The following is a 15020-nucleotide window of genomic DNA, read 5'->3' on the forward strand; positions in this document are numbered from 1 at the left end:
ATAAGGAAATCGACCAAGGTAAGGAGTAAAGTATAAATTTTGAATTTGATCGAGTTAAATCTTTTATGTAAAGTGAATCTTTTCATAGGTTTAGTGCAAAATATGGACTTGACTCTCAGATAGTCATTGATTTATGTGAATCATTTGCTATGTATGTTGATATCCCTAAGGACAAGTGGTTTAAATTTCATCCACCTATTAAAGAAACTTGTGAGGAACCTATTATAGCTAAATAAGAAACAATCATTTATAATTTTGATCTAGTTGTACCTACTACTTATATTGAGGAACCACCTTTTCCTATTAGAATTAAGGAACATGCTAAAGTTGCAACTGTGGTTTACAAAAGTAATATCAAAACATATAGACTATTTGAAAAAATAAAATTGGAACATAAAATTGCAATTATTAAAGATTTAATTGTTGATAACATTGATGGTCATGTTATATATTTTTGCGATGAAGCATCCCGTATTGCTAAAACACGACCCTAAAGATAAACATAAACCTATTGTTGGCATGTATGTTGTTTTTGTTAACGTTGGAGAACATTGTTATCAAGGTTTACGTGATATGGGTTCTAGTATTAGTGCCCACTCCTTTTACTCTTTATCAAGGAATTATGCATGATATTACACCTATTGAGTTAGAAGATATTGATGCTACTATTAAGCTTGCAAACAGAGAGACTATTTCACCGCTTTGGATTGTTAGAGATGTTGAAGTCTTGTGTCGTAAGATCAAATACCCTACTGATTTCCTAGTTCTTGGATCATTACAAGATAATTTTTGTCCCATTATTCTTGGTATACCTTTCCTGAATACTATTAGTACCAAAACTGATTGGAAGAGGGGAAGAGCTAATGTTAACTTTGGCGATGTGTCTCATGAATTTAATTTCTCCAAGTTTAGTAGACAGCCACATGCTAAAGAATTGTGTAGTAAAGATTAAATTATTGGTGTTGCCGATGTGCCTCCTACCGATCCATTAGAACAATATTTACTAGACCATGAAGATTATATGCATATGAATGGAAGAAAGGACATAACCAAACACCTATCCTTCAACATAATTTGTCGGTTGAGACCTTGGGAGATCCCGTCCCTCCTAAAGTGACCCTGTGTTTGAATTAAAGAAGCTACCTGATACATTGAAATATGCCTATATAGATAAAAAGAAGATATATCATTTTATTATCAGTGCCAACCTTTCAGAGCTTGAATAAAGGAGATTACTTAAAATTCTAAAGAAGCACCTTGCTGCCATTGGATATATGATAACCCACAAGTGTAGGGATCGTTTGTATCCTTTTTCGATAAGTAAGAGTGTCAAACCCTACAAGGAGCTAAAGGTAGAATTAATATTCTCTCAAGTTCTATCGACCACCGAGACTACTCTATGCACGCTAACGCTTACTTTCCCTAGAACAACTATGAAACTGTTTTGTAGGTGCAAGGATAAGTTTGCAAGAATAAAACTAGGATTACTTATCTAAAATATAAATATGAATAATTTGTAAGATAATAAAAGCTAGTTTTTTCCTAGAAATCTTTTTGTAACACGAGAAAGATTGTCCATAGGCAATTGAATATGACATGATAGATACTTATCATATGCAATGAGAGAGAGGCATACGCTAACATACTTTTCATACTTGGATCACATGCACTTATTATTAGAACTCTAGCAAGCATCCACAACTACTAAATATTACTAAGGTAAAACCCAACCATATCATTAAGCAACAAGTCCTCTTTACTCCCATATGCAACAACCCCCTTACTCGGGTTTAAGCTTGTGTCACTCTAGCAACCCGCTGTAAGCGAATCATGAATGTATTGCAACACCCTCCAGTGGGAATCCCTCACGTGTGTGCGGCATAAAAGGCACCTTGGGACAACACCATATTAACATACAACTCATATAAATCACACCATAGTACAAAAGAAATATACTCAAACATCATAGGATAGCCACACACCATTGGATAATAATATATAGCATCAAGCACCATGGTTACATAGAAATTACAAGAGGGAAAAGAGATTTTGCACTGCTGTATAGAGGGGGAGAGAGTTGGTGGTGACTGCGGTCAAGTTGTCGGTGTAGATTGCAGTCATGGTGGTTGCCCTGGCAGCGCTCCAGCGCCACCTAGAGAGAGGGGGAGAGATCCCCATCCTTATTTTTCCTCCTTGGTCTTCCCCTAGATAGGAGGACTGTTTCCCCTCTGGTCCATGGCTAACATGGCTCCCGGTGGGCAGGAGCCGCTCCGAGATTGGATCTCTCTATCTGTTTCTCTTCTGTTTTCGTGACTTATTTCTGACCCCTTCACTGTTTCTTAAATATCTGAAGATCCTAACTCCGACTGGGCTGAAACTTTGAGGGGATTTTTATCGGGAAATTATATTTCTTGCAGAGAAAGAAGGGTCCTGACCAACTAATGAGGTTGTCCCAAGCCATCAGGGTGCGACCAGGGGGTGGTCGCACCCTATTTGCTTGGGATCACCTCAGGCACCATATTGCGTTGATTCTTCTTCCCAAAATTCACATATATTCCAAAAAATCTCCATAAATTTTGGTTGCATTTGGACTCTGTTGGATTTTCTAGGAAACATGTAAAAAAATAGGAACTGGCACTGGGCACTAGATGAGTAAGTTAGTCCCAAAAATATTATATAATGTTGCCAAAAGTACATGAAAGTTGTAGAGTATTGTCATGAAATGATAAAACATTATAGGTACGATGGAGACGTATCAGCATCCCCAAGCTTAATTCATGTTCATCCTCGAGTAGGTAAATGATAAAAAGATATTTTTTGATGTGGAATGCTACCTAACATAATCTTAAACAAATGTATAATCATGGCATGAATATTAAGATACAAGTGATTCAAGGCAATAGTCTATCATTTGACATAAAGACATCCATACTCACATTTACTAGCAAACAATCATGTCCTTTGAAACTAACAATGCTAAAGAACACTATCCCTACAATATCATATATCTCGTCATTCTTAGTATTCCCAGCATAAAGTATAAATCATGAGCACCTTGACGTCAAAGCAAGCAATTGACTCGTACTTCTAACATGCTTCAACATTTTCAACCTCACTCAATACATGAGCATGAACCATGGATATGGCATATGGGTGGAACATAGTATGGTGGTAGTGACCAAAAGGAGTCAAAGTGGAAAGAAAGTCTCCCATCAACTAGGCGGACCAAGGGGCCATGGAGATGCCCATCAATCGATATTGATGTGAGGAGTAGGGATTGCCATGCAATGGATGCACTAGAGATATATGTGTATGAAAGCTCAACGAAATCTAAGTGGGTGTGCATCCAACTTGCTCTCTCATGAAGACATCAGCCATTTGAGGAAGCCCATCATTGGAATATACCAACCAAGTTCTACAATGAAAACATCCCACTAGCATATGAAAATGACAACTCAGGAGACTCTCTATAAGAAGAACATGGTGCTACTTTGAAGCACGAGTGTAGAAAAAGATAGTAGCATTGCCCCTTCTCTCTTTTTGTTCATTCGTTTTGTCTTTGCTTTTTTTTCTTTTTTTCAAAATTATTGAGGAAGAATTATGGGATGCCTTTCGGGGCATCCCCAAGCTTAGATGCTTGAGTCTACTTGAATATTTACTTGGGGTGCCATGAGCATCACCAAGCTTGAACTCTTGTCTCTCCTTATTCTTCTCATATCGATACCTCCTCGATCTTTGAATACTTCATCCACGCAAAACTTAAAAGAACTTCCATTAGAAAGGTTTGTACATATAACATCAAATATCATCATGTCCTGCCATAACATTGTTGTATAATTACAATATAACATTACCTAGTGTATGCTATCACAATTATATGGCTTCCAAGGCAATGGGGCTCAGCAAGAATTCAAACATAAGCAGATAAAGAAACTATAACAACAATATATGAAAAACACGACAATCTATAAAGATGCAGATGAAACGTATACTTTTGGAACTCAGAAAATTATGAAACATTTATATTTGGTAAAAAAAACATGCCTCCCATTGTGTTGGAAGCCATACAATTTCAGATTTTTCAACATTCGAGTAAAATAGGAAAAACCAAACACTAGAGGCAAAGTTTCTGTTTTTGCACAACACATATCAAACAAGCAATTTAAACATCCTAAAGGTAAATCTTAGCACATAATTTTATAATACAATGGATTTTTACAAGGGGGTAAATATTTTTGTCGAAAAGTTGTTGTAATCAAAATGCACAAAGTTTCCAGGGGCATGCACAAAAGTTCAAGGACACCCCCACTTCAATAGTGCTCACCTTTCTGAATTTCACTTTTATTTTCGAAAATGTTTTAGGTTCCCCACTTTTTTCCTTTTTTATTATTTTAAAAGCACACAACATAAAAATGGCTCTCTAGAACTTCCGGGTTGTCTCCGTGGTAGCGCTTTCTTTAAAGCCATTAAGCTAAGCATATAGTGCTCAAGTAATTGATCCACTTAGATCCCAAGGTATATCAAAGCCAATTTTCATTAACAATAATTTGTAATTTAGTAGTGATCGCAAATAAATATATATCATGTAACAACAAAGTCTAACTCTCTTCCTAGGCATTGGCATGTCATAAAAGAACAATTCATGCACATCAAGTAAATGTCAACACATATCATAAGTAGTTTCTTGCAATTTTATCACATTGTAAACATAGGGAGGTGAAGATTTGGTTCCTCTCTAATTATAATTGCAAGAAGGAGCATCAAGCGCATGCATATTTTATCCATTAAATCATCATGTGCAATGGTAAAACGCACCCCACTAATATAATCCTAAATAAGTGAAAACTTCTCTGATATGGTGTAGTTGGGAGAACTCAAAAATACAATAGGACTATCATGTGTATGTGCAATAGCAACAATTTCATTCTTAACTTAAGGAACTATAGCAAGTTCATCTCAATAAGCATAATTCATATTGGCATCATGGCCACAAGCATAGCAATCATCATGTTCATCAAAAAGGGATATTTCAAATGAATCCAAGGGATATTTCAAACAATAATTTATGAAGTATTTGATATGTCTCTGTCATATCTATAAATTTTGATTGTTTCATGTCAATAATATACAACTTTCATATACTTTTGGAAACATTATATGTTATTTTGGGGCTAACTTACTGATTCGGTGCCCAGTGCGAGTTCCTATTGTTTTTGCATGTTTTGTAGAAAATCCAATGGAGTCCAAATGCAATAAAAATTACGGAGATATTTAGGAATATATGTGAATTTTGGGAATAATAATCAACACCACATGGTGCCCGAGATGCTCCCAAGCCAACAGGGCCCGTCTAGGGGGTGGACGCACCTTGATAGCTTGGGAGAACCCCGTAAGTCTGTTGGGGCCCTTCTTTCCCCATAAGAAAGATAATTTCCCTATAAAAATCCCTACAAAGTTTCAAAACCAATAGGAGTTACGGATCTCCGAATATTTAAGAAACACTGAAGGGGTTAGAAAACAGTCGGGAAAACAGAAGAGAAACACAGAGAGAGAGATCCAATCTCGGAGGTGCTTCTACCCTCCGGGAGCTATGGTGGCCATGGACCAGAGGTAAGCTCTCCTCTCATCTAGGTGGGAGACCAAGGAAGAAGATAGAGGGAGGATCTCTCCCCCTCTCTCTCGGTGGTGCCGAAACACCACTAGGGCAACCATCATGATGTCGATCTACACCAACAACTTCCCCGCCATCACCACCAACTCTCTCCCCTGTATGCAGCGGTGTAACTCTTTTCCCTACTGTAATATCTAATTAAACATGGTGCTTGATGCCATATATTATTACCCAATAATGTGTGTTTATCCTATGATGTTTGAGTAGATTTCTTTTGTCCTATGGGTTGATTGATGATCGTGATTGGTTTGAGTTGTATGTTTTATTTTGGTGTTATCTTATGGTGCACACAGTGTCGCACAAGCATGCAGGGTCCCTGCTGTAGGGTTTGCAATATATTCAGGATTCTCTTATTGTGGGTGGCTAGAGTGACAGAAGTTTACACCCGAGTAAGGTTTTTTTACATATTTGAGTAAAGGGGACTTGATCCATAATTCTATGATTGGGTTTTACCTTAATGATCTTAAGAAGTTGCGGACGCTTGCTAGAGTTCCAATCATAACTGCATATGATCCAAGTACGGAAAGTATATTAGATCACGCCTCTCCCTCATATAAAATTGCTATAATGATTATCGGTCTTGTTATTGATTAGCTAGGGACAAATCTTTCTCTTGTGTTACAAAAAGCTTTCTACTAAACAACTAGCTTTTATTATCTTGAAAAGTATCCGTAGTTTTATTCTATCAAAGTACTTCTAGTTTTATTCCCACAAAATAGTTTAATACTCGGTTTGGGTAAAGTAAGTGTTAGCGTGCGTAGAGTTAAATTGGTGGTCGATAGAGATTGAGAAAATATTATTCTACCTTTAGCTCCTCTTTGGGTTCGACACTCTTACTTATCAAAAAGGCTACAAATGACCCCCTACACTTGTGGGTTATCTAGACCTTTTTCTTGCGCCGTTGCCAGGAGCAATAACGCGGGGTTGATATTCTCGTGTGTGCTTGTCTGCTTTATCTCTAGTAATTTTATTCTCATTTCTTGTTTTCTATCTTTAGCTATGGGTAGAAAACGCAAAATACCCAAAAAATAGTTGTACTTGCTACCTCGGAAGTTGAGGAACCACTATTGTTTCGTACTTTCGAAGCTTTCTACTAGGATCATCTTCGATCCCTTCGTGCTTGTGCTCGAGACTCAACTAGCTTAGTCGAGGGGAAGTCATTAGATTAGCATGCTTATTTTGTGCAACACCGCTTATCTAAAAAAAGGGAATCTCTTAGGGCATCAAAATAATTGTTTGAATTGCTATGCTTGGAATTTATGTGAAATATATGTTTTTTACTTGTTGTTTGGAAAACACTAAAAAACACCTTCCCTACCAATGTGTGTTTAATGATAATGAAATATTATCTTATTATGCCAAGGATGTTTATAGTTATTATGATATTGAACAAACTGCAAATTTTGTTGCTTTTAAGGGTGCATATGAAATTGCTTATTTGATTGAAAAGTATGATGCTATTCTTTACAAATCTGCAAACAAGTTCATACTTAAATATTGCTATGAAAACTATGCTTCTAATGCTTATGTTAAAGAATTTATTGAAAGAATGTCTCTTGCATTGGAAGAGATTTTATATTTTACAGGAATATATGGAAGAAGAAATTACTGAAATTGTGAGCTCATTAGATGAAAAAATGAGGATAACAGTGAAGAATAAAATGAGGAAGAGAGGATTGATCACCCGTTCCCACCTTCTAATTATAGTAACTATTCAACTCATACGTTGTTTAATTTCCCTTCGTGCTTACCAAAGAATGAATGCTATGATCCCTTGGATTCATTTGAAATATCCCTTTTTGATGAACTTGATGCTTGATATGCTTGTGGACATGATGCTAATATGAATTATGCTTATGGAGATGAACTTGCTATAATTCCTTATGTTAAGAATGAGATTTTTTCTTTTGCACCTACACATGATAGTCCTATTATCCTTTTGAATTCTCCCAACGACACCATATTAGAGAAGTTTTCACTTATTAAGGATTATATTGATGGGTTGGGTGTTGTCATTACACATGATGATTTTAGTGAATATAATATGCATGTGCTTGATGCTCCTACTTGCAATTATTATGAGAGACGAACAAAATATTCACCTCTCTATGTTTCCAATACAATAAAATTGCAAGAAACTACTTATGCTATGCATTGGCCTTTACTTTGTGTGAATGAATTGTTCTTTTATGACATGCCAATGCATAGGAAGAGAGTTAGACTTTGTTGGCACATGACATATATCACTTTGTTCTCACTATTTAATTACACATCATTGTTAATAAAAATGGCTTTGATATACCTTAGGATCCGGGTGGATCAATTACTTGAGCACAATATGCCTAGCTTAATGGCTTTCAACAAAGCAATGCGAGGGAGACAACCTCAAAGTTTTAGAGAGTCATTTTCTTTTGTTTCATCTACATCTTTATAGACTATCGTGTTTTCATAGATTGCTATTATAGTTGGTTTGTCTGCTTATGTTTGAGTTCGTGTTGAGCTCCATTGACTTGGGAGACATAGAATTTTGGTAGGATACAGTAGGTGATGTTGGATTATATTTATACAATAATTTTATGGCCGGACATGATGAGATTTCATTATATATTAACTAACCTCTCTAATGGAAGTTTTGTTAAGTTTTGTGTGGATGAAGTGTTCAAAGATCGAGGAGGCATCTATATGACAAGAATATGGAGAGGCAAGAGTTAAAGGTGGGGCATGCCCAAGGCACCCAAAGTAAATATTCAAGGAGACTCAAGTGTCTAAGCTTGGGGATGCCCCGGAAGGCATCCCATCTTTCTTCCTCGATAATTATCGATTGTTTTGTTTTTTGGTTTTTACATGATATGTGTAAATTCCTAGAGCGCCGTGTGCCTTTTATTTTTATTTTAGCAATGCATCATTCTTGTATGGGATAGTCCAGGTTTGGTTTATAGAATTATCTTTGCATTTTACTTATATCTTTTGAGTATGGCTTTATATAATGCTTTGTGTGCTTCACTTATATCATTTGAAGTTAGATGCATGTTTCTCTACATATAGAAACGGTTATTTGTAAAATGCTCTTTTGCCTCACTTATATTTGTTAGAGCATGGTATTTTGTAGAAACAAACTAAACCCTCATGCTACGCACCTATGATGATCATGCAAATAGGAGCAATACTAATTCAGAGAAGACTCAAATACTTTTCATCAATAATGTGAACATAAACCCACAATTCATCGAATCCCAATAAACACACCATACAAAAGAATTATATTGGATAGATCAAATCAAAAATGCGATGATCATTGTATTTAAAAGAAAGAGAGGGAGAGATTGCCATCTAGGTACTGACTACAGACCCATAGGTCTGAGGTGAACTACTCACACATCTTTACGAGGGCACTGAGGTTGATGAAGAGGCCCTCCGTGATTGATCCCCCCTCCGGCAGAGTGCCGGAACGGAGCTCCAGATGGGATCACCATGGAATAGAGACTTGTCGTGGCATAAAAAGTGTTTAGTGGATGCCCTTGGTTTTTTTGGAATATTAGAGAATTTATAGTCCAGAGAACGGGGCAAAATGGGCCACAGGGAGTCGACAAGGCATCAGGGCGTGCCGACCCCCCTGGGCACGCCCTGTTGCCTTGTGGGTTCCTGGTACAGCTCCAGGTCTCCTCCCGAAGCTTCCAGGTCTTCTTTGGGTCCAGAAAAAAATCACCAAACATTTCGTGGCAATTGGACTTCGTTTTGGTGTCGAAAACCTAAAAACAAAAAACATGCAGAAAACAGCAACTGGCACTGGGCACTAAGTTAATAGGTTTGTGCTCAGAAATAATATAACAACATGGAACAATAAAAAATTGTAGATACGTTGGAGACGTATCAAGCATCCCCAAGCTTAATTCCTGCTCATCCTTGAGTAGGTAAATGATAAAACAAAAAAATTGATGTGACATGCTATCCAATATGTAATCTTTTGCATGTATGCTCATTGAGAAAGGATGTATTAACAAACATTAACATAGTAATAATTATAAGCAGAAGCAACAAAATCATCAATCTTTCGAAGTATACGATCCTAAAAGATTGTTTACCCCATCAATCTCATCATATGGCAAGGCATGGTTCTATATTCACCACATTAATACAAATGGCAAGCACCACAGTGTTCAAGTCAGAGAATTGGATCATACTTTTTCAAAGTGAATCAACTTTTTATTCTTCACCAATACATGAGCGTGAGCCATGGCCATAGCATATGGTGGAATAGAATGTGGTGGTAGATATCAAAGGGGTGAAAGTGGAGAAGATAGTCTCACATCAACTAGGCGTACCAACGGACTATGGAGATGCCCACCGATAGATGTCAATGCAAGGAGTAGGGATTTCCATGCAAATGATGCACTAGAGCTATAAGTGTATGAAAGCTCAAATGAAGCTAAGTGGGGTTTGCATCCAACAAGCTTGCTCATGAAGACCTCGTGCATTTGAGGAAGCCCATCATCGGAGTATGTGAGACAAGTTTACAATAATGATAATATGATTCCCACCAGCATATGAAGGTGACATACCATGAGACTCTCAATATGAGGAACATGGCGCCACTTTGAGGCACAAGTGTGGTAAAGGATAGTAGTGAAGTCCTTTTTCTCTCTCATTCATTTTTATTATTATTGGCGGGCTCATCTGGCCTCCCCCATACTTAGTTTTTGTCTGGAATCTCTTCCCGAATTGTGGGGGAATCATAGTCTCCATCATCCTTTCCTCACTGGGACGATGCTCTAATAATGATGATCATCACACTTCTATTTACTTACAGCTCATGAAAGCTCGATATGACTCAATACGAATGCCTCTGCAGTGTACCAGGATGTGCAGTGATCTAGTGTGACATGTATTCAACAATATTATGAATGGTGGCTTTGCCACAAATGCTATGTCAGCTCTATATGATCATACAAAGCAATATGATGATGAATGAACTAGTCATATGATGTAACGGTGGAATTTGCATGGCAATATATCTCAGAATAGCTATGGAAATGCCATGATAGGTAGGTATGGTAGCTGTTTTGAGGAAGATAAAGAATTTTTTATGTGTGAAAGAGTATCATGCCACGGGGTTTGGATGCACCGGCGAGGTTCGCATCGATCCTTGAGGTGAGGATGGGCAATGCACGACACCGAAGAGGCTAGCAAGGTAAGAGGAGGTGAGATTGCGTATGTCCATGGTTTCACATTAGTCATGACGAACTCCTATAATTATTGAAAAGTTTTACTAGTTTCCTCGCAAATCAAAGCACTAGCCGCATGCCCCGAGGTAGAGGGTTGGGAGGAGTTAACCATCACGCGAATCCAACTCGAAATAACACTAGAATTTCAACGAGGAATAGAAATGCTCACACATCCCCGTCATGCCCTTCTAATATTCAAAGAATCGAGGAATCCACATCTCTCGGTACCGCTACTCCTACAAATCAAAAATGATGCACTCACACCTTTTTCATATTACCACATCAATATTATTAACCATAATTTCTCTTTTATGTGCTACATGATGGTTCTTATTATCATCCATTGAATACCTATTATTTTGGACTAGCTTTATGACCCATGCAAATTTATGCTACCATTTATTAAATCTCAAACAAATATAAGTGAGGAACGAGAGTTAAAATATTTCTATAAAATCTACAAGTTACCGTGCTCAAAAAGATATAGGTGAAGCACTAGAGCAATTGTTTAGCTCAAAAGATATAAGTGAAGCACAAAGAGGATTCTAATGAATCATGATAGATGTGTATCTCTCTCAGGTTGGTGTGTACATCAAAATATGATTGTGGCAAACTAAAAATAAAAAGCAAAATAAAGCAAACGACGCTCCAAGCAAACTCATATCATGTGATGGATAAAAATAGAGCTTCAAGTGACATACCGATGAATTGAGACGAAAGAGGGGATGTCTTCAGGGGCATCCCCAAGCTTAGATGCTTCAGTATTCCTAGAATATTACCTTGGGTGCCTTGATCATACCCAAGCTTAGGCTCTTTCCGCTCCTTATTCCATTATCCATCGCGATAACACCCAAAATTTGAAAACTTCAATCACACAAAACTCAACATAACTTCATGAGATACATTAGTATAAGCAACATAACAAATACTTGGGTGTTGTTGGAAATCGGTTCATATTTCGTTATTGCATAACTGGTACTGTGTAGCGACCCGACCTGAAACGGCCAAGTCTCTGGTGTTTCCGTACCATCCCAAGATCATGCTGGTACACACACCGTACATCAATGTATATATCGAGAGTTCAATCACACAGCTTTATTAATCGAAATCTCATATCGAGTACTTTATTACAATAATGAATTACAATGAAGTGGCTGAAGGCCATCTCATGAGATAACTAACGAAGACTAGCGGAAGCTTCAAAAGTAGACGAGTCCATTCGACTCCACGGCATCACCGAGCGTAGATCGTAGCCTCACTCCTGGTCGGAAAAGTACTCTGCAACATGATACATTGCGGCCGTGTAGGTCAACATATGGAATATGTCGGCAAGTCATCAAAGAGGGGGGTGAAATAATAATCATCTATTCTAAATGCATATATGGCAGGTGGGGCTATAAGTTTTTAGCGAAAAGCAAGTTTTCTCCTACATCAAGGGAGGGTTAACGAAAAATGCTACTACATTGTTGGTTGTTAACGAGATGGTTCCGCCAACCAATTCTCGTACCCGAGTTGTCAATAATTCCCACATCATTATTAAATTGTGTTGAGAGTTCAGGGAAATTTCAATGCCTTCGGCTCAAGTTGTCCATGACCGTGGACACGGCTAATCGATTAGGTTTGGGTACTCTGCAGAGTTTTGCACATGTTCCCCACAAGATTTGATCGCCTCCGGGTATGTCCTCGCACTTCAGGGTGTTTGATGACCGAATGATCAAAACATGGTCTTTCAATGGGTCCCTCTGATCCCCTATCGGTGCCCATCCAATCCTACCGTTCTTCTACATCTGCTGGCACCGCCTGTCCAGAGTCGCCGTGTTGTCCAACCAAGCCAGAGCCCATAATGACTTGTGGCTGTGCAGGTAAGCCTTGGGTCTTGAAGCCTCCGTCCATATCTTCGAGCCTGGGTGAAGCTTTCCGCAAGATGTCATGGCACTTCCCCATGCATCCCGGGTCGTCCACTGGTTTCTCCAGGGAGCCCATCTAAACCGTCCTTCACCCAGAGTTGCATTGCATCACGAGGTCTTGAAAAGTCTTGACTTAACCGGTCTTGGTTATTAAATCATTCTCGCATCACTCGTGATAAACTCTCAACCAGATCCCCGTCTACTCAAGCATAGCAAAATAGAATTTGTCGTCCCGGGCCAAGTAACAGGTTGGTTGGGTGCCTACCACATGATACTACAACAAGTAACCAAATTTCCAAGTACCTACTCAGCATGCAATTGGGTGTAGAAAGGTAGAACTACAATGCATAAAACATAGGTAATACATGATCAAATGACTTGCCTTGCTGATAGTAGTCGTTATCAAGCGCTTCTAAGTAGCACGCTTCACACTCCGGGTGATCTATCGATACAAACAAAATACACACAATAAGTACTACAATCACTAACAAACAAAATAACATCACTAACATATAAACACCATTGCATGAAGTGAAGAAAATCACTTAACATAACCAAAACAGAATCTGTTTTTGATAAAACCCCAACTGAAAATATTTAAAAAAATTGAAACTTAAACTACTGAAAGATATGATCACTAGGAAGCATCAGCAAAAAGAATCAAGTCAAAATCTATTTTTAAACTCCTGGAATAAGCAAAACACGATTTAAACTAAATCTGATCTAATTCAAATTTTGAAATTTCAAACATAGGCAAATAATATGTTTTCGGAAACTACAAGAAATTTTTGATCTACTGGAAAAAGAATCAACTCCATTGGAGTCCTAGAACAAAAGTTATAGAGAAAACAAACTTGAAACTCTCTGTTTTTAAACTAAAACAGAAAAAGAAAAAATCTACTAGTGAACAGGGGGGGGTATGTGGCAGCTCCTGATTGGCTCTGGGGTTGTGCGCTGCGGTGCTAAACAGCGGATGGTCGTATAATAAGTAAAAACTCCGGCTAACAAGTAAGTGGAGAAAAACCGTTTCGATTTTTGTCTGAAAACCGAAGGGGTGCGCGGGTTCTAATCACATGCGTTGATCTATGATCTAACGGCTACAGGAGATGGGGGGGTAGCTCACCGTGGGTTGCCGATGTTGGGCTTGACTCCGGCGAGGAAGGAAGGTGGTGCTCGTCGTCGGCGTCGTTGCGGTGATCGTTGGCGGCGTCCAAGGGGTTGGGGAGGTGGCGGCGGGGCTCCTGCGTCGAGTAGCGTCGTCGGTGAAGCGAGGCGGTGTCGGGGGCGAGCAGGGTGGACAGGGAGCTTCGGCTCCTGCTCGGAGCTCCGGCGAGGCGGTGCGGTGGCGTGGGGCGAGGAGCTCGCGTCCTTGGGGAAATGGGTTGCGGGGGCGGTGGGGTGGTTGCTGGTGGTGTCGGGTGGTGCGGGGAGGCGTGGGGTGGCGCGGTAGGGTGCCGGGGTGTTTCCTGGAGCTCGGCTCTGGCGAGGCTGGGAGACAGGGGCGGTTGGGGGCGGCGAGGAGGGCGGCTATGGGAGGGGGGGCCGAGGTGCGGAGGGGGCTTTATATAGGGAGAGGGGGAGGCTCTATAGGGGAGGGGATCGGCTCCGAGTGGGGAGGGGATCGGGCTGCCGACGTTGGAAGGAAGGGAATCGGGGTGGGGAAGAAGGAAGGGAGGAAGAAGAAAAGGAAGGGGTGAGCGAGGGGAGTCGGTTCGGCCAGGGACCCACTGGCCAGAGAGAGAAAAGGAGAGGAGGCGCTGTCGGTTGGCCGATCCAGAAGAAATCTGGATCCGGCTGGGCAGGGATTCGGCCCAAGTCATTAAAGACGCCCAGAGCGTTTCCTAAAAAAAACTATCCTTCCTATTTTTCTAAAACAGAAACTAAAACGAATAAAGAGGTAAGTAAATAAAATCTAAAAATAGTGATATTATATATTAAAATTTTCAGAAAAAAATCTCTACACGTTTAACATTTTTCCATGGCCAAAATAAAAACTTTAAAAAAATGTTTTTTCAGAAAAAATCCCTAAAAGCTTTCTTTTCTTTTGCAAATATTTTCTCAACAAAGTTTTGCTTTTATTGGCTCAAAATATATCAAAATAACTCCTGGTTTTGGAGGGTCATATTCCTCCTCTCTTTCTTGCTTGCAAGAAATTGTTTCCCGGCACTTTTTGCACGAAGAAAAAAATAGAAATGCAAAGAGGAAAAATTTGAAAGAAAT

Source organism: Hordeum vulgare, chromosome 3H (genome assembly GCF_904849725.1).
Source record: "Hordeum vulgare subsp. vulgare chromosome 3H, MorexV3_pseudomolecules_assembly, whole genome shotgun sequence".
Classification (NCBI taxonomy): domain Eukaryota; kingdom Viridiplantae; phylum Streptophyta; class Magnoliopsida; order Poales; family Poaceae; genus Hordeum; species Hordeum vulgare.